The sequence below is a fragment of the Triticum dicoccoides genome, chromosome 7A (assembly GCF_002162155.2).
Source record: "Triticum dicoccoides isolate Atlit2015 ecotype Zavitan chromosome 7A, WEW_v2.0, whole genome shotgun sequence".
NCBI lineage: Eukaryota > Viridiplantae > Streptophyta > Magnoliopsida > Poales > Poaceae > Triticum > Triticum dicoccoides.
Window position 1 is genome coordinate 119,656,769 of NC_041392.1, and position 21,279 is coordinate 119,678,047.

A 21,279-nucleotide genomic window follows, 5' to 3' on the forward strand; every position below is an offset into this window, starting at 1 on the left:
GCCTTACCTATAAGCTTAAATAGTCTTGATCGCGAGGGTGCGAGATGGCTGAGTCCCTGTGGCTCACATATTACTATTACACCAGATGCAGGGCCTGATGATTCCGCTCCAGGAGACGCGTATGAGCTCAAGTGGGAGTTCGACGAAGACTCTCAACGATACTATGTTTCCTTTCCCGATGATCAGTAGTGGTGCCCAGTTGGGGGTGAACGGGACCGTTGTCGCATGTTGGATTCTCTTTTATTTTGGCATCATAGTCGGGCCTTGAGTGTATGGATGATGTAATGTTATTTATGTACTTGATTGACGTGGCGAGTGTAAGCCAACTATGTTATCTCCCCTTTTATTATTATTACATGGGATGTTGTGAAGATTGCCTAACTTGCGACAAATGCCTTCAATGTGATTATGTCTCTAAGTCGTGCCTCGACACGTGGGAGCCATAGTCGCATCGAGGGTGTTACAATGTTCTACCGACGCAGGGCTTCGCCTAAGCACTGCTACGATATGACTGAGGTGGAATATGGTGGAAGGGGGCACCGCACACGGCTAAGGAACGATCACAAAGATCAACTTGTGTGTCATGGGGTGCCCCCTGCCCCCGTATATAAAGGAGGGAGGGGGAGGTGCGGCCGGCCCCTAGGGGTGCGCCTGGAGGAGTCCTACTCCCACCGGGAGTAGGACTCCCCCCTCTTGCCTTGTTGGAGAAGGAAAGGGGAAGGGAGAAAGAGGAAAGGGGGCGCCGCCCCCCTTCCTTGTCCTATTCGGACTAGGGGGAGGGGGCACGCGGCCTGCCCTGGCCGGCCCTCCTCTTCTCCCTTAGGGCCCATGTAGGCCCATTAACCCCGGGGGGGGGGGTCCGGTAACCCCCCGGTACTCCAGTAAAATTTCAATTTCACCCGGAACGATTCTGATATCCAAATATAGGCTTCCAATATATCAATGTTTATGTCTCGACCATTTTGAGACTCCTCTTCATGTCCGTGATCACATCCGGGACTCCGAACAACCTTCGGTACATCAAAACACAAAAACCCTAATTACGATCGTCACCGAACTTTAAGCATGCGGACCCTACGGGTTCGAGAACTATGTAGACATGACCGAGACACGTCTCCGGTCAATAACCAATAGCGGAACCTGGATGCTCATATTGGTCCCTACATATTCTACGAAGATCTTTATCGGTCAAACCGCATAACAACATACGTTGTTCCCTTTGTCATCGGTATGTTACTTGCCCGAGATTCGATCGTCGGTATTCCAATACCTAGTTCAATCTCGTTACCGGCAAGTCTCTTTACTCGTTCCGTAATACATCATTCCGCAACTAACTAATTAGTTGCAATGCTTGCAAGGCTTAAGTGATGTGCATTACCGAGAGGGCCCAGAGATACCTCTCCGACAATCGGAGTGACAAATCCTAATCTCAAAATACGCCAACCCAACAAGTACCTTCGGAGACACCTGTAGAGCACCTTTATAATCACCCAGTTACGTTGTGACGTTTGGTAGCACACAAAGTGTTCCTCCGGTAAACGGGAGTTGCATAATCTCATAGTCATAGGAACATGTATAAGTTATGAAGAAAGCAATAGCAACAAACTAAATGATCAAGTGCTAAGCTAACGGAATGGGTCAAGTCAATCACATCATTCTCCTAATTATGTGATCCCGTTAATCAAATGACAACTCATGTCTATGGCTAGGAAATATAACCATCTTTGATCAATGAGCTAGTCAAGTAGAGGTATACTAGTGACACTCTGTTTGTCTATGTATTCACACATGTATTATGTTTCCGGTTAATACAATTATAGCATGAATAATAAACATTTATCATGATATAAGGAAATAAATAATGACTTTATTATTGCCTCTAGGGCATATTTCCTTCAACGTTCCCCAACAGGCATTGCCCCCTAATCCTAACTTAAATAGTGGTCTGTAGAGTTAGGTATCCATCAAGTTATTTTTATTTTGAATTTTATTACTGTTGTGTCATGTGCTGCAAAACATATTTCGTCGGTGTATTTATGTGTTATATCTTGGAACTTCTCAACTGACTATAATTTGATGTTATTCGAACATCCAACTTCTAAGCAATGCTTTGGATTTATTTGTTTATTTATTCTATGTCCACTTTGCTTAAAATTCAGGCATTCAATTTTTTTGCAGCATTTGCATATTTCCAAATGAGTTGCTACAACTTGCTTGCTCTTTAGTTTCCAAGGAACTAAAACTTGAGCCTCTCCACTACGCCAACTCAATAGTTTTTCAAAGAATATTTGACGTGAATGACATTGAAAATTATTAGCAGTCATTTGATTGGGTACAACTAAGAGAATTACATACATACCCGTGAGACAAGATGCATTACCTAACTTGGGTCCTTTCGTGAGCACACGAATTCGGTCCTCTCGCGTTTCCTAGAGACGAGAATTCCCAAATCCACCTTCTTCTCCACAAAGCACACGGACACAAAATTACATAAAATTATTTAAATGAAGCTTTAGAAGGAAGATGTTTCAACAATTAGATTATATTATAAGTTTGTTACCATAAAAGCATCTTCGACGTATGTATCATCCCGATACAGATTGCTAGGACCCAAGAGTTGCCCCGGTTATATCTGTTGATGAGGTCCTGGAGGACGTGCTTGGTCGTATGTCCCTTGATTAAGTCCGCTTTTCGACGAACCTCTAAAACATATATAATGCGTACACGCATATATGTAATGAATATAGTTAGAGCATTTGAACATGATGGTGTCCAACTAAACCTACTTACCTTTTTTTAATGCGGGTCACTTTGAGATCAGGAATTTGTGTCGCAATTCTCATCACGATGTTCTTAACCAACTTCTCATGCCAAAAATGAGACGCCGAACATAAGGTGAATTATCTTAATATAAAGGAGGAAATAACAATGAAACTTGACGTTCAGTTTTACCTTATTGCAAACATTCGGTAGTGCACCGAAACACAGAACTTGTGTTTTTCATGGTAGCATCCTTGATCTCTTTGACAACCTCTTTGGGACACTATGTGTCTTTTTGTGCAAGTAGCGCATCATGTATACGTGATAATAGGATACAAATGATGATTATAGGGGAACCGGGTCCTCTACCGTGCAGTAAGCACGGCAGGGATGCTACAGTATCCCGGGGTATTGTAAACACGAAGGCACGACGTGGGTACTGTAGTCTAAATTACTGTTCGCACACTGTAGCGGAATGCACTGTTCCTCTCATGTAGCATGTGCTCTGTTTACGCACTATAGCAAAGAGATCTGAGCCATTTACACTGCATGTGCTAGTTAGCATGTCTAAATCTTCATTTTCCTCATTTTGAAATTTCCAAATGCACGATGGTTAGAGATGTTACGTTGCTGTTCTCTACTTCAGTCGTCACCAGAAGCGGTTGTGATAAGGTAATATCATACTAACGAGTCTATAAATTTTTGATTTGGGGCTCTACACATGTCTAATCATTGAGTCGATATACTTTTCTATTCATGTTCATGTGAAAGAGTTTATGCAACTCGACCAACTGCCCTATGCATGGAGGGACATCCAACTAGTAAGCGGGTATTTACTTTTGCAATACCTAAATGTAGTATGGTTTCTGCATAATGGAAGCTTTTATTATCGGAGCCACTGCTCATAGATACATGAAGAGTATATTCAAGTTTTAATAGTTGAAGCTTGGTGAAAATTTTAAAACTTACCAAACGTGTTCAAAAGTGGTCTTCCTTGAAAGCCCTCGTTGCAAGGGATACAAATATGCATCGAATATGGATATGGAGACTGTATTTCCTGTAAAATGCCATGTTATGAAAAAATGATCAATTGGAAGAAATACAAGAAGTTGAGGAGGAATCATTTAGAGTTAAATACTTTCTGGTGATGATAGATGTTGAAATTAATTCCCCGGCCAATAGATTTGACGAGCTTAAGCCATTTGGGGGGGGGGGGTATTTAGCTTCTTATTCTACTAAAAATGTAAAGTCCTTGGATGATAATGATCTGAGAAGATGTCACACTAATTTCGTGCAGACTTTTTCTCATGACAACTCAGTAGACGTTGACTTATATGGTTTTGTTTCTGAATATATTTGGGTTTGTTAGATTTGCCGAATGTTATCCAAATGTCTCAATTGCTTATCACATTATCTTAACAGTGCATGTGACTGTAGCATCATTTGAATGAAGTTTTTCAAAATTGAAGTTACTGAAAAATTATTTGAGGTTAACTGTGTCACAAGAAAGACTAAATGGATTGGCAATATATTTACATCCCTAATTGTGCGACCATGGAGAGTCATATATTGATGTCGTTTTTGGTCACCCGGCACTTGACGTCGTTTTTTGCGGAACATGTTGTCATTGAGAGTGTTATGCCGTGGTGGTGAGTGTTACGTTGGTGAAACTACTTTCAACTAACTGTAGTAGGCCGAAAAAATTCACTGCTGTGATCCCATCACAGTTAACTACAAGTTGAGTAACATGATTCAAAATCAGTGGGCGGCAACTTGTGTTTCTTGCCTCCCCTCTATAATCCAGAAGGCATCCCTCCCTCCCTTTCAAATGATTGTATTTTTTTTATCCATCTTACTCTTGAGTCTTATCTTTTTACCTAGCTCAGCGTGTCTTTTTTATCCAAACATGAGCTCATATGCATAAATAGCATTAAAAAATCCATTTTTTTTCTTCTGGTGCAAGATGCTCATATGTGTGATGTCCGTTGCAAAATTTGGTTAAGTTTGGACATTTGAGGAACTCGTGGCAAAAAAGACAAATTTCAGGTGTCTGAGAAACTTTTGAAAACAATACTATTCACACCCGATTTTGTCTTTTTTGCCAAGCTCCTGAATGTCCAAACATCCAAAATTTTTGCAAGAACATCACCACTTGAGCATCTTGCACCACACAAGAAATCGGATTTTTATTAATGTTTCTGCTATTTTTTTCCTTTTACTGTTCACCGGGTGTAGATGAGCCCAGACACCGACTTGAAATTTCAAACGCAGAGTCAATGAACTAATGACCGTATTTTAACCCCTTTGACAACTTCAATGAAGTAATAACCCCTTTCGCTCAACAGAGGACTATGGCTGGCCAACTTGAAAGAATCTGACATGTTTCCAGAGTACAAATGGTCTAACTGAATTAAGATCAAACAAAATAAATTCAGTGATGGTGTAGCCATCTTACTCTCAAAATTTATACAAAATGATGAGTAGTCATGCTAGACCAACACGAGGGAAGGGAACAGCATAGTCATGCATAAAGTACACTGAATCATCGAGCAAACTATTGTTAATTAGACCACTCTTTAATTTGTCCATGTTCTAAGACGTTAACGAACAGAGACTGTTGGAAGCCTCAATGGCCTGCATCACTGGCAATCCATCATGTCGGATGCTGAATTTGACGAGATGAAGCTCAGACTAAAGGTTAGCCTCTAACCTCTTCTTCCCTGCTATTCAGTCTGTTCTCTGAATGAGACAAGGACAACATGCTCAAAAATGCACCTAGATGTTAAAACGCTACACACTATGTTGGTGAGGGTATTATATGTCCCTTTTTTTTGCGGTTGGGGTATTATATGTCCTTCCATGCATGTACTACATACATTTCTATGATGTCGTACTAATTGCATTTTCTCATCATGCTATAAGGAAGATGGAAAATATTGTGAAAAAGGGGCCCTAGATGTGCAGTCTAGGAAGTTGTAAGGTCAGTAATGGCTCAAAGTTTGGGGTAGATTGCTTCTGTAATTTATTGAGATATGCAATATATCTTATTTTTTGTGCTCATCATGCTATATTTTGATCGTTCATATATGCAAAACCAGTGCTATATTTTGTTTGAGCTGGAGTAGATACCAGTGCGTGGTAGAGGAGATACATGCAAAACTGAGAGACTGCTGACCGGAATGAATTAACTGGAGAAGTGTAGAAATCATATTGTCTTAGTGGACAGTGAACGATGCCGATGGCGGGAAAGAGCAAATCTGAGAGAGGGTGATGGGTCAGCTTGGCTGGAGGCAAACTCCACTATGTCGGCAGCGATGTTCTCGTGTTCTGGCTCGACAAGAACGGTAACCCGGAGGAAGCCGCCGCGCAGCTGCTGGTACCTCGACAAGAAAAGCCCGCACAGAACAAGAATGGCGAGGGTGAGCCGGTACTCCTGAGGAGCGGGACCATGGGAAGGTCCAAACCTAAGTAATAGAGCTCATGGTACCAAAGTTGCATTGAAAATTGTTCGGCTCCCGTACCAACGTGCGGGCAATTACCTAGTTGAATTTTTTTTTCAAAGTTAGCTACATTGGATAGGAATATAAAAGATACTCCCTCTGTAAAGAAATACAGGAGTGTTTAGATCATTACTTTAGTGATCTAAACGCTCTTATATTTCTTTACAGAGGGAGTAGATTACCATCGTGGAACTTGAACCCGGGTTTCTATTCGGCAAATATGACTTTTTTTTAGTGAAAAATGACCATTTAGTGTTTTCCATTGCATTTGTGTTTACTTATTCATTCCGAAATGACATCCAACTACGTCAGGCCGGCTCAGAGAGGAACGGCAGCGGCGGCGCGCGTCGACACGGTTTGGAGGTTGAAGACGAAGGACATCTCAAGGATTTCATTGCAATTTTCATTTTTTGTTGAGATATTGTCCGGTGTTTCCTTTAATGTCAGGGCCCTTTTTGCAAAAAGAAAGAAATGACTTTTGGAACGCACTCTAATGACAAGTAAGTGATTAATTACACTTATTTCTTAACATCACATATTAACATGCATGCAAATGACATGAACAAACATATGGAACCATGCAAAAACTACAACCACTTTATTCCCCAGTCTAGAGGCTAATAGTTCTTATTAATTTTGCAATTTAACAAATAAGAGTTCAAATACAAATATTGAAGGAGTCATCCTATAAATTCAATATTAAAAAAATATTAATTCACAAAAACTCAAAGACACTAAACTATGTAGATTTGACTAAATCTCGGCATGGTGTAGGCATTCCTAACATATAATGGGTAAACCTATGTTTTGTGGCCTCATACATGTATCAACAACTTCTTAAGTTGCCTACTTCAAACAACAATAGCATTAACTTCATGTCGGATCCCATAGTTTGCAGTATGACATTTACAACTACGAGTAAGATAACAACATGGTCATGCTATGAATTCATGCCATGCACTAAAATATGAAAAGACAAGTGGAATCAACTTAAATGTATTTTTGAATTGACTAACAAATAGAAACCGAATGTAAGTTTATACTTTCTTTCAAATAATATGATAAATCCCACTGTTAACATGCATCCAAATTGTGGAAAGGCTCCCTCACTTGCATGTGTATAAGGGTGGTGTAAGTTCGATATAGATACTACATAGCTTGAGCTCAATTTTGGTTTTCAATATTGTTGTGACCTACCCTAACACAAACAAAGAGAAAATCCTCATGGTCCACCCCTTTCGAAGCCGGACAAATGGCAAGATGGCGTGGGGCCCACGGATCGGGGTTTCGTCTGAAATAGTGCAAGCTAGGATATAATCAAATCTTTACGTATTATTTACCTTGGATAGTGTCGATCAATTCATCGATCTTGGTAGTCAGCTCATCGTTCATCTCCTCAGAGATGGAGTTCACCTTTCTTCTGGTTTTCTTGCAAGTCATAAAGTAGTTTCTCAGCTTATTCAATTGGTCGTCCCATCATGTACAGCTGTGTCTAACATGGATTTGTGGATTTTGACATGGGGTTAAGGGCATTATAAAATATATGAATAATAAGTCACTTTTTTCACCCCCATGGTTCGGGAAGTTTCTTATGGCCTCCTCCATGCGGTCCCATGCAGGTGCTAGTGCCTCACGATTTTCCTGCTTAAAACCTGCAACCTGCGATTGTAGTTGCATTATGTTTGTATGGGCAAAACTTAGACATAAACATGTTTCAATATAAATTGCACGAAGTTATAATTCCTATAGGCAAAGGTAGAAGTAGTTATTTCCTTTTTATTTTAAATAATAAGAAAATAGAGCAACTTCAAAGTGTCAGGTTCATAATCTTTAATATGTGGCATGCCGCACAGTTCAGTAAAAGTATGCAAATGCATACCGACATCTTCGAATGTAGAGCCTCAAAATTGGTTTTGTTGAACTACAGTAGCAAAATAGGGCTTAATTTCAAATTGTTTAGTAGCAACATTGGGTAATGCGGTTGGTGCACTCATAAAGTTCTCATCGGGAGTTGCAAACTCTCCGAGTTTCTTAGCCATGCTATTTTTGGGGTTTTTGATTGAAACAAGAACTAGAAAAACAAATGGAGACAAAAAGAAAAACATAAAAAGAATTGAAACAAAAACTCTACTCCAATGACTAGTGACAGCCCTTCCCGACAATGTCACACAAAAACATGGTTGATGACTATTTGTGATACGGTTTCGAATTGCAGATAGTCATGTTACTTTTTACCCAAGGAGTGATCTTGGGCATTGAACCCACGGGAGGATGTGCTTATGACAAAGATTCAAACAAGATATTGTTCTCGGAAAATTGTCTAGGGTCCGAACCTTTTAAATAACCTTTTAGATGTAAACAATAATATTGAAATAAGCATAGGTGTGAGGACTTCCATACAACCTTGTACTTGTGAGCGGGGCCTCGTCTTGTTCTACAACATGGCTCTGGCAGACACCCGTTACGTGTGCTCACGACATGATGAAGTGGGGGATGTGTCCAAAGTATGTAACGACTAGTTCACGAAATGAATTGAGAGTCAGTTCTCCAACTTTGTAACTCACCTCCCGTTTAAGTGCAACAAAGTGGTCGAGTTATGGTGCCTTTTTGGATGAGATTATGAAGAGGGCATGCGACGTCGACAGGGCAGGTGAAGCTGTACTAGACTTTTTTTTAATTCAAACTCCTGTACAAGACCTTGGTTTTCTCTATCAGAATAATATACATGAAATAATAGCCATCTCCTCTTGGTACCTTTGGTAGGAAAGAAGGAAATGTTGAAAATATGAGCAATTTACCAAATAATTTTGCTAGCGGAAATACTAGATAAAGCATGACTAATATAGCAAATATAAAGCAAGTCATGCAATCTGACAGAAAGAAGGTGAACATCGTCTGCATATATGAACTTGAGCTAAACACATCTAGAACAGACACTAGATGAAGTTGCTTAAACGACATAGAACCTAACATACCTAGGGCAGAAACTAGAGCCAAGAACTGTGGCAGGACTTCTAACAGAAAGGAGAAGAGCACGTACAGCACAGCAGCTGCAGAAGCGCTGGACTTGGGGTCGGTGTCCTCGCCTGCCATGTCGTCGAGGAGGTCATGGACATCGGGGAAGTCGTCGGCGACCGGATCGTCCGTGATGAAGCAGCCAGTAGTCGCGCTGAGCGCTCCCCAAAAACCTTATCACCCTTCTCCCGTACAGGACTCAAAAGGTGCGGTCTCGGAGGCCTACTGTCCCGACGTGCGGTGCACGCCGCAAGCCGGGATGAGGAAGACAGCAGCAGCTCAGAGATGGAACCGATGGCGAGGGAAGGAGTAGTTCTGGTGCGTCTCTCTGGAAGGAGCGACCTCCCTTTTATAGGCGCAAGAGAAGGAGGCAAGAGGGCAGCGACGGGAGGCGAAACAAAGAGACGAGATGAAGCAAACAGCCAGCAGCCGAAGGGCTGCACCGTTCGCATTCGAACTCCACTTTCGCAAAAAAATCTTTTCAGCTTCCGTGTGACCTTTCGTATACCCGTAGTGTGTGGCAAAAATTTAGATATCGGCTCGGCTCATTCCCGCAACCCGTGGCGCGTCGTGACGAGGCGTGGTGAGGCAGGCGGCGGAGGAGGAGCGCGCGTGGATATCCCTCTTGTTCTCATGCTCATACAAGTGTGGAAAGAACGTCCCTTATAAAGAGGTCTAACTCCCACTAAACTAGCAATGTGGGACTAAACTTTAGTAGTATCCCTTGCCTTGCACAAATGGGCTAAGTGGGCCTCTAGGATTTATTAGGAATTTCTGAAATAGTTATTGGGCTGCCCAAAATAGACTAAATTCCAGCAATCCTCCACCAGATCCCAGAGGCACATAGAAATTTGCCTTTGGTTCCAAAACACTGTTTTATATACCGGTACTGCAGTGGAGACTGTTAAGTTGAACTTCCACCTAGAACTCTATGCTACACTAGTAAGCAACTTGAACAGTGGACTGGGTCTTGAACTGCAAGTTTTTTGCGAATCTAGCTTCACATAAAGCCTTGACCGATACGTGGCTACCGTGGGTCTTCCCCGCGGGTGGAGCTTATGCGTCATACTCCGTGACCTTTCACGAGTTTACTAGAGAGAACCCTACTCTCATAGATTGCGACGTTTGACAATCAGACTCATATAGGTGTGTTCTTCAAAAGATGTTCTGCAGGATAACATCTTTGCTTAAATGAGCCACTTAGAACACATTAAGATATACATCAACCTGCCATGCAGATTAGGAGAGTATTGCATCTTCATGGAGTGGTATTGTGAATAGTAAGGATACTCTCCTCTCAGTTGACCAACAACTTGTCTTCCACATCTAATTCACGGGATCTCCGATCACAAAGAATAGGTTACCACTGTGAACAACTCATATTGTGGGTCTCATACCCATCTCCCTCGATGCATTATCTATCACATTACGTGATAGGCCCTTAGTAAAAGGATCTGCCAGATTTTTAGACGTTTGGATATAATTCAATGTAATAACTCCGGAGTTTCTCATTTTCCTGACAGACTTTAACCTTCTCTGAACATGTCTTGATGACTTCATGTTATCCTTTGAGTTGATCACTTTCGTGATCACAGTTTGATTGTCGCAGTTCATAAGGATACCCGGCAAGTCATTCAAGAGCCGATGAAGCCAATCTGCTTCGACCGTAGCTGTATCTAGTGATGTGAGTTCTTCTTCCATTGTTGACCTCGTTAAGGTGGCCTGCTTGCAAGACTTCCAAGAAACAGCGCCACCTCCATGAGTGAATACATATCCGCTCGTGGCCTTTATCTCATCAGCATCTGAGATCCAGTTTGAGTCACTATACCCTTCAAGCACCTTTGGGTGCCCGGTGTAGTGAATTCCATAATTCGCAGTGCCTTTCAAATAACGCAAAACTCTTTCTAGAGCTTTCCAATGCACATCTCCTGGTTTTGAGACAAACCGACTCAGTTTGCTAACAGCAAAAGAGATGTCAGGTCTTGTAGCACTGGCTAAATACATAAGCGAGCCAATAATCTGAGAATGTTTCAATTGATCTCTAGCAGTTCTTCGATTTTTTCAAAGTAACACACTCGCATCATATGGTGTTGGAGAGGGCTTGCAGTCACTATAGCCAAAGCGACTCAAGATCTTTTCCACATAGTGAGATTGAAGCAATGTAATCCCACCATCATCGTCTCTCAACAACTTGATATTCAGAATGACATTAGCCACTCCTAAATCCTTCATCTCAAAACAACGAGATAGGAAATTCTTGACCTCCTTAATAACATTCACATCTGTTCCAAAAATCAGTATGTCATCAACATACAAGCAAAGGATAACTCCCTCGTCCCCGCCATGGCGATAGTACACACATTTGTCAGCTTCGTTTACAACAAAGCCTGCAGCTGTTAAAGTTCTTTCAAACTTCTCATGCCACTATTTGGGTGCTTGCTTGAGTCCATACAAAGACTTCAACAACTTGCACACTTTTCCTTCCTGACCATCTAGTACAAACCCATCTGGTTGTTCCATATAAATTTCCTCGTCCAACTCTCCATTTAAGAAAGCAGTCTTAACATCCATTTGATGAACGAGAAGACCATGCGAGGTAAAGTAGAACTCGAATAGTGGTCAGTCGAGCCACATGTGAGTAAGTATCAAAGAAGTCTTCACCTTCCTTAGCCACGAGCCGAGCCTTGTACTTTTCAATAGTACCATTAGGCCTAAGCTTTTTCTTGAATACCCATTTGCATCCTATAGGTTTGCACCCATACGGACGATCAGTTATCTCCTAAGTTTCATTCGCCAAGATGGAATCCATCTCGCTACGAATCGCTTCCTTCCAGTAGTCAGCATCTTCAGATGCACAGGCCTCTGAAATAGAACTGGGAGTGTCATCTATGAGATACACAAGAAAATCATCACCAAAGGACTTTGCAGTCCTCTGTCTCTTGCTCCTAGTAGGAACTTCATTGTTCTCCTCCACAGGACTTTCAAGGTGTTCCATCAAAATGGCAGGTTCGGTAATTGTAACTGGTTCCTGATTCGATGAACTAGGCATCTCCTGATTAGATGAGGTAGTCATATCCTTCATGGGAAAAATATCTTCAAAGAAAGTCACATCATTCGACTCCATGATCGTACCGACATGCATCGTAGGTACCTCAGATTTTACAACCAAGAATCTATAGCCAATGCTATGAAAAGCATATCCCAAGAAAACACAATCCACAGTCTTTGGTCCAAGCTTCCGCTTCTTTGGAATTGGAACATTGACTTTCGCCAAACAACCCCAGGTTCATAGATAAGAGAGTTTTAAACTTTTCTTCTCCCATTCCTCGAATGGAGTTATCTCTTTGTTCTTTGTGTGAACTAGGTTTAGGACATGACATGCCGTCAATATCGCCTCCCCCCACCATACCTTGGAGAGACCCGATGTGTCTAACATGGCGTTAACCAAATCAGTTAGAGTACGGTTCTTTCTTTCGGCTACCCCATTTGACTGAGGTGAATAGGGAGGCGTCCTCTCATGGATTATACCATGTTCCGCACAAAAAACATCAAATTCATTGGAAAAATACTCTCCACCACGGTCGGACCTAAGCCTCTTGATTTTCCGATCAAGTTGGTTTTCCACTTCAGCTTTATAGATCTTGAAAAAGTTCAAAGCCTCATCCTTAGATTTCAGAAGATACACACGACAATATCTAGTGGAGTCATCAATTAACGTCATGAAATATTTCTTTCCACCTTTTGTCAAAACACCATTCATTTCACATAGATCTGAATGTATGAGTTCTAGTGGTGCAAGATTTCTCGTTTCCGCAGTCGTGTGAGACTTACGAGGTTGCTTAGCTTGCACACAAACTTGACACTTAGATCCCTTGACAGTGGTGAAACTAGGGATTAAGTTCAACTTCGGTAGTCGCGACATGCAACCAAAGTTAACATGACAAAGACGTGAATGCCACACATTTGATTCACTATTATTGCAAACATGATTAACAACTTTATTGCAAACGTCTGACAAGGATAAACGAAACAGGCCTCCTGACTCATAGCCTTTACCAACAAAGGTTCCATACTTGGATGTTACAAATTTATTCGACTCAAAGACAAGCTTATAGCCATCTCTACACAGAAGAGATCCGCTAACAAGATTTTTATTGACGGAGGGGACATAATGCGCGTTCTTCAGCCGCACGATCTTCCCTGAAGTAAACTTCAGATTGACCGTGCCAACACCACAAACAGAAGCACTTGAACCGTTGCCCATCAGCACGGTTGAAGTCCCTGCGGTCTGATAAGACGAAAACATGGAAATATCACCGCATACATGCACATTAGCACCTGTGTCAATCAACCAATCAGGAGAATGACATACTGGAAGAATAGTGGGAAATATACCATACCCATCATCCTTCATGTCAGTGTCTCCAATGACAACATTAGCGGTCTTGCCGCCTTTCCCAGGATGACGCTTGTCATAGCGATTAGGGCAACTAGGAGCCCAATCATCAGGATCCCCACACACATGACAAGCACCTTTCTTCTTGTCATTCTTCCTTTTGAAGTTCGTGTGTTGCACAACCTTGTTCTTCCCATCAAACTTTGCTTTACCATCAAACTTGCCCTTGTTCTTGAACTTGTGGGGCTGGAAATTCTTCTTCTGTACCAGATTGGCACTAGATCCTCCCTCAATACCTCGAGCACGTGTGTCCTTTGCTCTCGCCTTTTCTTCCACATCAAGAGTACCAATGAGATCCAGAACGGAAAACTCCTGTCTCTTATGCTTCAGTAAGGTAGCAAAGTTCCTCCACGAAGGAGGAAGCTTAGTGATGATACCCCCGGCAACAAACTTGTCTGGTAGCATGCAGTTGAAGTGCTCAAGTTCTCTAGCAAATGACTGTATTTCATGAGCCTGCTCAACCACGGAGCGCTCTTCACTCATCCTGTAATCATAGAATTTCTCCATGATGTACAACTCAGTGTCGGCATCCGAGACCCCAAACTTGGCCTCGAGTGCATCCCACATATCTTTTCCACTATCAATTGACGCATAAGCATCAACTATGTTCTCACCAGGAACACTCAAGAGAGCAACTTTAAATAGTGTATCCATTTTTTGAAAAGCTTGTGCCTGTTGAGCATCAAGCTCTCCTTCAGGTTTGTCGAGAGTGGCGTCATAGCAACTCATGGTTTGAAACCATAAGACTGCTCTCACGCGCCACCTCTTATAGTGGATATCCTCAAACATAGGAGGTCTCATGGAAGCAGCAAAACCACTTGGTGTAAATTTCCTATAATAAGGTTTTTGGATTGTTGGAAATATGAGCAATTTACCAAATAATTTTGCTAGTGGAAATACTAAATAAAGCATGACTAATATAGCAAATATAAAGCAAGTCATGCAATCTAACAGAGAGAAGGTAAACATCGTCTGCATATATGAACTTGAGCTAAACACATCTAGAACAGACACTAGATGAAGTTGCTTAAACGACATAGAACCTAACATATGTAGGGCAGAAACTAGAGCCAAGAACTGTAGCAGGACTTCTAACAGAAAGGAGAAGACCAGGTATGGCACAGCAGCTGCAGAAGTGCTGGACTTGGGGTCGGTGTTCTCGCCTGCCATGTCGTCGAGGAGGTCGTGGACGTCGGGGAAGTAGTCGTCGGCGACCGGATCATCCGTGATGAAGCAGCCAGTAGTCGCGCTGAGCGCTCCCCAAAAACCTTATCACCCTTCTCTTGTACAGGACTCAAAAGGTGCGGTCTCGGAGGCCTACTGTCCCGACGTGCGGTGCACGCCGCAAGTCGGGATGAGGAAGACAACAGCAGCTCAGAGATGGAACCGATGGCGAGGGAAGGAGTAGTTCTGGTGCATCTCTCTGGGAGGAGCGACCTCCCTTTTATAGGCGCAAGAGAAGGAGGCGAGGGCAGCGACGGGAGGCGAAACGAAGAGACGGAGATGAAGCGAACAGCCATTCCCGCAACTCGCAGCGCGTCGTGACGAGGCGTGGCGTGGCGAGGCGGGCGGCAGAGGAGGAGCGCGTGTGGATATCCCTCTTGTTCTCATGCTCATACAAGTGGGGAAAGAACCTCCCTTATAAGGAGGTCCAACTCCCACTAAACTAGCAATGTGGGACTAAATTTTAGTAGTATCCCTTGCCTTGCACAAATGGGCTAAGTGGGCCTCTAGGATTTATTAGGAATTTCTGAAATAGTTATTGAGCTGCCCAAAATAGACTAAATTCCAGCAGGAAAATTGCTCATGGTGAGCAAACACACAATTCTAATCAAATAGTATCAACCATCAAAGCTTTAACAACGAATTTTGTCCCCTCATTGGATCCAAAGGCAACGACGAAGAAATATGGGTGGCTGAAACTACCAGCTGGTTTTGTCAAACTTAATTTGGATGCAAATTTTGATCGAGACCTCGTAAAAGGTGCATCTAGACCAGTCCGTTGTGATTCATCTAGTAATTTCCTATCTGTAGCTAACTGGAAGATCGACGTCTTCATGGATGTACTATCTGCTGAAGCTATGACATTCCGTTGGGGTTTATGTCTAGCCCAAACAGTGGGATGTAACAAGTTGTTGATCAACTCGGACAACTTACAAGTTATGGAAACTATGAAGAATGGTGGCCGGTCAATGGGGAAAGCACATGAGTTAGCTAGGATGGCCATGAGAGTTCCTTATCCCCAATTGCAAACACGTTGGTCGGCCCAAGCCCAAAATGTGCATTGGTATGACCGTGAGTTAATTGATCGATGTGTGCATACTTCTCGTTCCATGTTGTTCTACTCAACAACTCCACTCCACTCCACCCCTTGCCACTTCGTCAAGCTTTTTCCATCGAGCCTCCTATGACCGGCGGTGACGCATGCTACAACCAGATGATCCGCTGCCCCTATTGCCAGACGTCTCCATGGCTGATCTCTCCGATCCCGAGTCTCATAGCATGGCTCATCCATGCCGGATAATCTTCTCGCCCTACACCACTGATTTGCACCTTCAGAATGTCCTCGATATCACAGGGAAGCATTGTTCTTTCCAAGGTAGGCACGTCCCATTCTCTTCCTAGCAAATCGACCACACCTTGGAAACGTTGGTGCGGTCCAGCGCTCCCGGTGGTTTCATTGATCTAGCTCTCGGGATCCAGCCATCTGCCCACACATCGATAGTAGACCCGTCCCCTATGCACCAAACAAGGCCGACCTTCAACAGTTCTCGCCCAAACATGATGCTACACCAAGTGTATGATGTGTTCTTTGGGCATGTGGCGTCCAGAAATCCCGTCTCTTGAAAATACCGTTCTTTCAACACTCTAGCACAAAGAGACGTCGGGTTAGATAGAATCCACCAAGCCTGTTTGGAGAGCAAAATGCTTGGTTGAAAACTTCAAAGTCTCGAAACCCCATGCCTCCCATTCTCTTGCTCATGCACATTTTATCCCAACCAATCCAGTGAACCTTGTATTTCCCATTTTCCGCTCCCCGCCAATTTTTTGATGAAATAGATGTCAATTTCCGGCATGTTATTTTTTTGGCGAATTTGAAATAGCTCATGGAGAACATAGGAGTCGCTTGAAGCACTAATTTGATCAACACCTCCCTTCCAACTTTCGAGCGCCTTTCATTTGATGAGATTATTGACTAGTTAGATAGGCCTCATGGTTGTAGCAGATGTGAACACAATTTTCTTTTCATTCGCGACACATATATTTTCATAATGTTGATATTGATACTATATTTTAAACATGACAATATTTTATTTATATTTGTTGGAGTACGATCAACATTTTCCGCCCCCCTATCAAATCGCTCTGCCCTTGCACTTGCTAATAAAGGGAGTGAAAAGTTATATAAAAAAGTATAGATTTAAATAGTAATATATATAGAGAGAGAGAGAAAAGAAAGAAGGTTTGTTTCTCCAAAAACAAATTCCAGTATCAAGTTTTTTGTACATCGTCCGCTTCCTCAGAATTCCCTATTTGATGCATACTCCGTCAAATAATCGGGGCACCGCACATGAGGATCGCACCATTGAACATAATGGGTCGGTCCACACAGAGGCGTTATGTTTCGGTTTTAGGAACCTTCTAGAATGTTCCCAGTTCCTGGTTGGTTTTTGTTGTTGGTTTTTTACTGGTTTTGGTTTTGTTTCTTCCTTTTTGTTTTTCCATAATTTCAAAAACCGTTCATGTTCAAAAAAATGGATTTCCAAAATTTTGTTTGTGTTATGAAATAAATGTTTGGAATTCGAATTTTTCATGTTTTAATAAAATGTTCAAAATTCAATTTTTTTCATGCTTTTCAAAATATGATTGAAGTTTTGAAACTTGTTAAAAAAATCAATAAATGTTCAAATATCTGAATGATGCAAACTACAAATTTTGTTCATGCTTTCAGAAATTCTACAAGTTTTTCAAGATTTGTTTGAAATTTCGAAAAAAAATCAGAATTTTAAATAAATGTGCGAGAATTCAAAAATTGTTCGTAATTTGCATTTGTTGTTCACATTTTCCGAAAAATGTTGGAAATTTAAAAAATTGTTCAAAATTTCAAAACATAATGTTCACTCTTTTTTTAATTTTCCTTCACAACTTCTGAATCGCGAACTACGTTTGGGCGCTACAGTATTTTTACGAGCTGCAGTGGACCGATGCAGCGTGGCATTAATTGGCTTGCCTGCCAATGGGCCAGCCCAGTTCACTGCCCGCCCGTGCTTGTTGGTGCTATACGATAAAAGTGTGTCATATAGGACAACCCCGCCTCCACGGGTAGGGTGTTGTCGAGCACCCCCACGCGCATTTCGTGCGCTGGGAGTCAGATGGGCCAACCCATTTCACGACTTTTTCTTTTGGTTTTCCCTTCTTTTTGTTTTTTTTTCTTTTTTCATTTTATCTTCCCTTTCTTCTTATTTTTCTGTTTTCTTTTTATTTTATTTTTCCTCCTTTACTTTTTCACTTTTGTTTAAGAATTTTCTTTCAAATTTCGCAAACATTTTTTTGTTCATCGAATTCAAAAAATGTTTATCAATGTAAAAAAATGCTCATCAATTCAAAAACTGTTTATTGAATTTCATTTTATTTCATTGGGATTGAAAAAATGTTCACCAAACTTCAATTTTTGTGCACAAATTAAAAAAAATGTTCATCAAATTCGAAATTTGTTCATCTTTTTCAAAAAATGTTCATAAATATGAAGTTTGTTCATCCATTTTGTTCAACAAAATTCGTCGAATACAAAGTTTGTTCATCAAGATAAAAAAATGTTTACCAAAAAATGTCCCCGAAAATTGTTCATTCTTTCGAAATCCCAAACGTTTTTTGAATTCTAGAACTTTTTTCGAATTCAGTAATTTTTTTGAATCCATGAACGTTTTTGAAAGTCAGAATTGTTTTCGAGATCTCAAAGAAAAAAAATAGGAGGGAACCTTGTGCCCCACATGGGCCAGCCCAGGAGGGCGTACAGAAAGCTCCCGGCCACCACTTACCAAAATTGTTCTTCAACATGAAATAGAAGACAAAAAAATCCAACCCGGTGGCCCCCGTAATTGTCAGTCTTCCACACGGAGCAGTCGTCCATCTCCGTGTCCGTCTCCAACACGAACACGAGTGGGGAACTGAAAAACCAATCCGCGATCACTCCCCCCCCCCAGCCACACTCCATCATTTTTCCCTCTCTCATATCTCGTTGCTTTCGCCGTGAATTTGTGCTTTATGTATGATTTTACTTGTTGCTTTAGAATGGCCAATCGGTATGCTTGGAATCAAATAAAAATGTTACATTGGTATGCTTAGAATTTGTGCTCTATGTATGATTTTACATGTTGCTCTAGAATGAGGATTAACCATCTTCCTTTTCAACATGAGTTTAATCTTCTACTAGATCATTGATGGCGCGCATTGCTGCGCCCGTCTATTTCTACAATGAAATGATAGGTATTTGATAAATAAATGACCACATGAAATATATTGAATTTACCTAAACATAACCATACATTAGTTGTTGTGCCTATCTATTTCTACAATGAAATGATAGGTATTTTGATAAATAAGTGACCACATGAAATATACTGAATTTACACATAAACATACATTAGTCGGTAATCCAACAAAATCTCATATATATACTCCGTAAAGGCAAGGTCACATATACAAATTGGCTTGGTATAACAACATACAGAACAATTTAGATAGTAAATACAATAATCAGTACAGATAATAGGCAATAAGAAATACTCCCTCCGTTTATAAATATTAGTCCTTTTTAGAGATTCCAATATGGACTACATATGGAGCTAAATATGTGATTGGGCACTTGGATTTGTGATATTTTGACATGGGCTTGAAACTGGAGAACTTTAGGGTGTACCATGATGAATCTGAGATATATTGAATTTATATAGGTATAGTATGATTAGCATGAATGTGGTATTTGTGGACTATTGGATCATCTTGGATATTACTAGTCGGATTCTAGGTTAGAGATAACTTGAGCAGTTGGATTTGTGATATTTTGACCTAAGCTTAGTAGCCTGTATGTGCCCCATACGGCTATGAGCATGCAGATGATACGATCGTAGTTGGTAGACCATGATGATTTTGCTAACCCTCCCCAAGAATATTACAAGTACAAGATCATCATGGGAGGATGATTTCGTTTAATTAAAATAGATGACAATTTCAGTGGTATGAGCTTTGTTGGAGCAGCTGATGTTGCTTTTATTATGTTTTTGTGCTTCTTTAGATGCGGTAGTAGGACGGTAGGACTTATGAAGTGATACTATATTGGTGGATAAATAGATCTTTAATAACCTTGAAACTGGAGAACTTTTAGGGTAGGACTTATGAAATCTGGATTTACTTGCATGATTGTGATCTTAAAAAATATCTCGTGGATAAATAACTTCTAAGTTTTTGGATCTATAGTCATCCATTGGAAGCTTGCTTCATACTGGACTTAGATAACCATGATAATGGGCTTGGTTGAATCATAGTTATGATTTGTACTAGATGCACACTTTTAGAGATTGAAACTAGAGAACTTTATGGTGTAGTATGATCAATCGGAGATATATTGGATTTAATATGAATATAATATGATCAACATGGTTTGAAAAATTGATGGAAGAAAATAAAGATATTGGAGTAATAGAAATGTTGTTTGTGTTAGGTTCAATGATATATCTGCTTGGATTCTAGTTCTAGGATTGAATTATTATGTAGAAAACAAAGATATTGGTGTAATAAAAATGTTTGTGTAAGGTTCAATGATATATTTGCTTGGATTCTAGGTCGGAGTTAAACTTGAGATCGGACACTTGGATGATGTTTTGACATGAGCTTCAAGCTAGAGAATTTTAGGGTGTAGCATGATCAAGTTGAGATGTATTGAATTTATATAGGTATCGTATGATTAGCATTAATGCGCTATTGGTGGACTATTGAATCATCTTTGATATTACTAGTTGGATTCTAGGTTAGATATAACTTGAGCACTTGGATTTGTCATATTTTGACCTGCTTAGTAGCTTGTATGTGCCCCATATGGATATGAGCATGGAGATGATACAAATAGATCATAGTTGGTAACTTTGATGATTTTGCTAGCCCTCCCCAAGAATGTTACCAGTACAAGATCATCATGGGAAAATGATTTGGATTAATTAGAATATATGACAATTTCAGTGTATGAGCCTTGTTGGAGCAGCTGATCTTGCTTTTATTATGTGTTTGATCTCCTTCAGTAGTAGGAGGAGGGTACTAGTTATGGCGTGATATTATATTAGTGGATAAATATATCTTTAATAACTTTGGAACAGTTTGGATTTACTTAAGATGATTGTGATCTTGAAAAAAAATTGGTGGATAAATAACTTCTAATTTTTGAATATATAGTCATCCAATAGAAGCTTGCTTTATACTGGACTTAGATAACCATGATAGTGGGCTTCGTTGGATCATAGTTATGATTTGTACTAGCTGTACACCTTTAGAGAT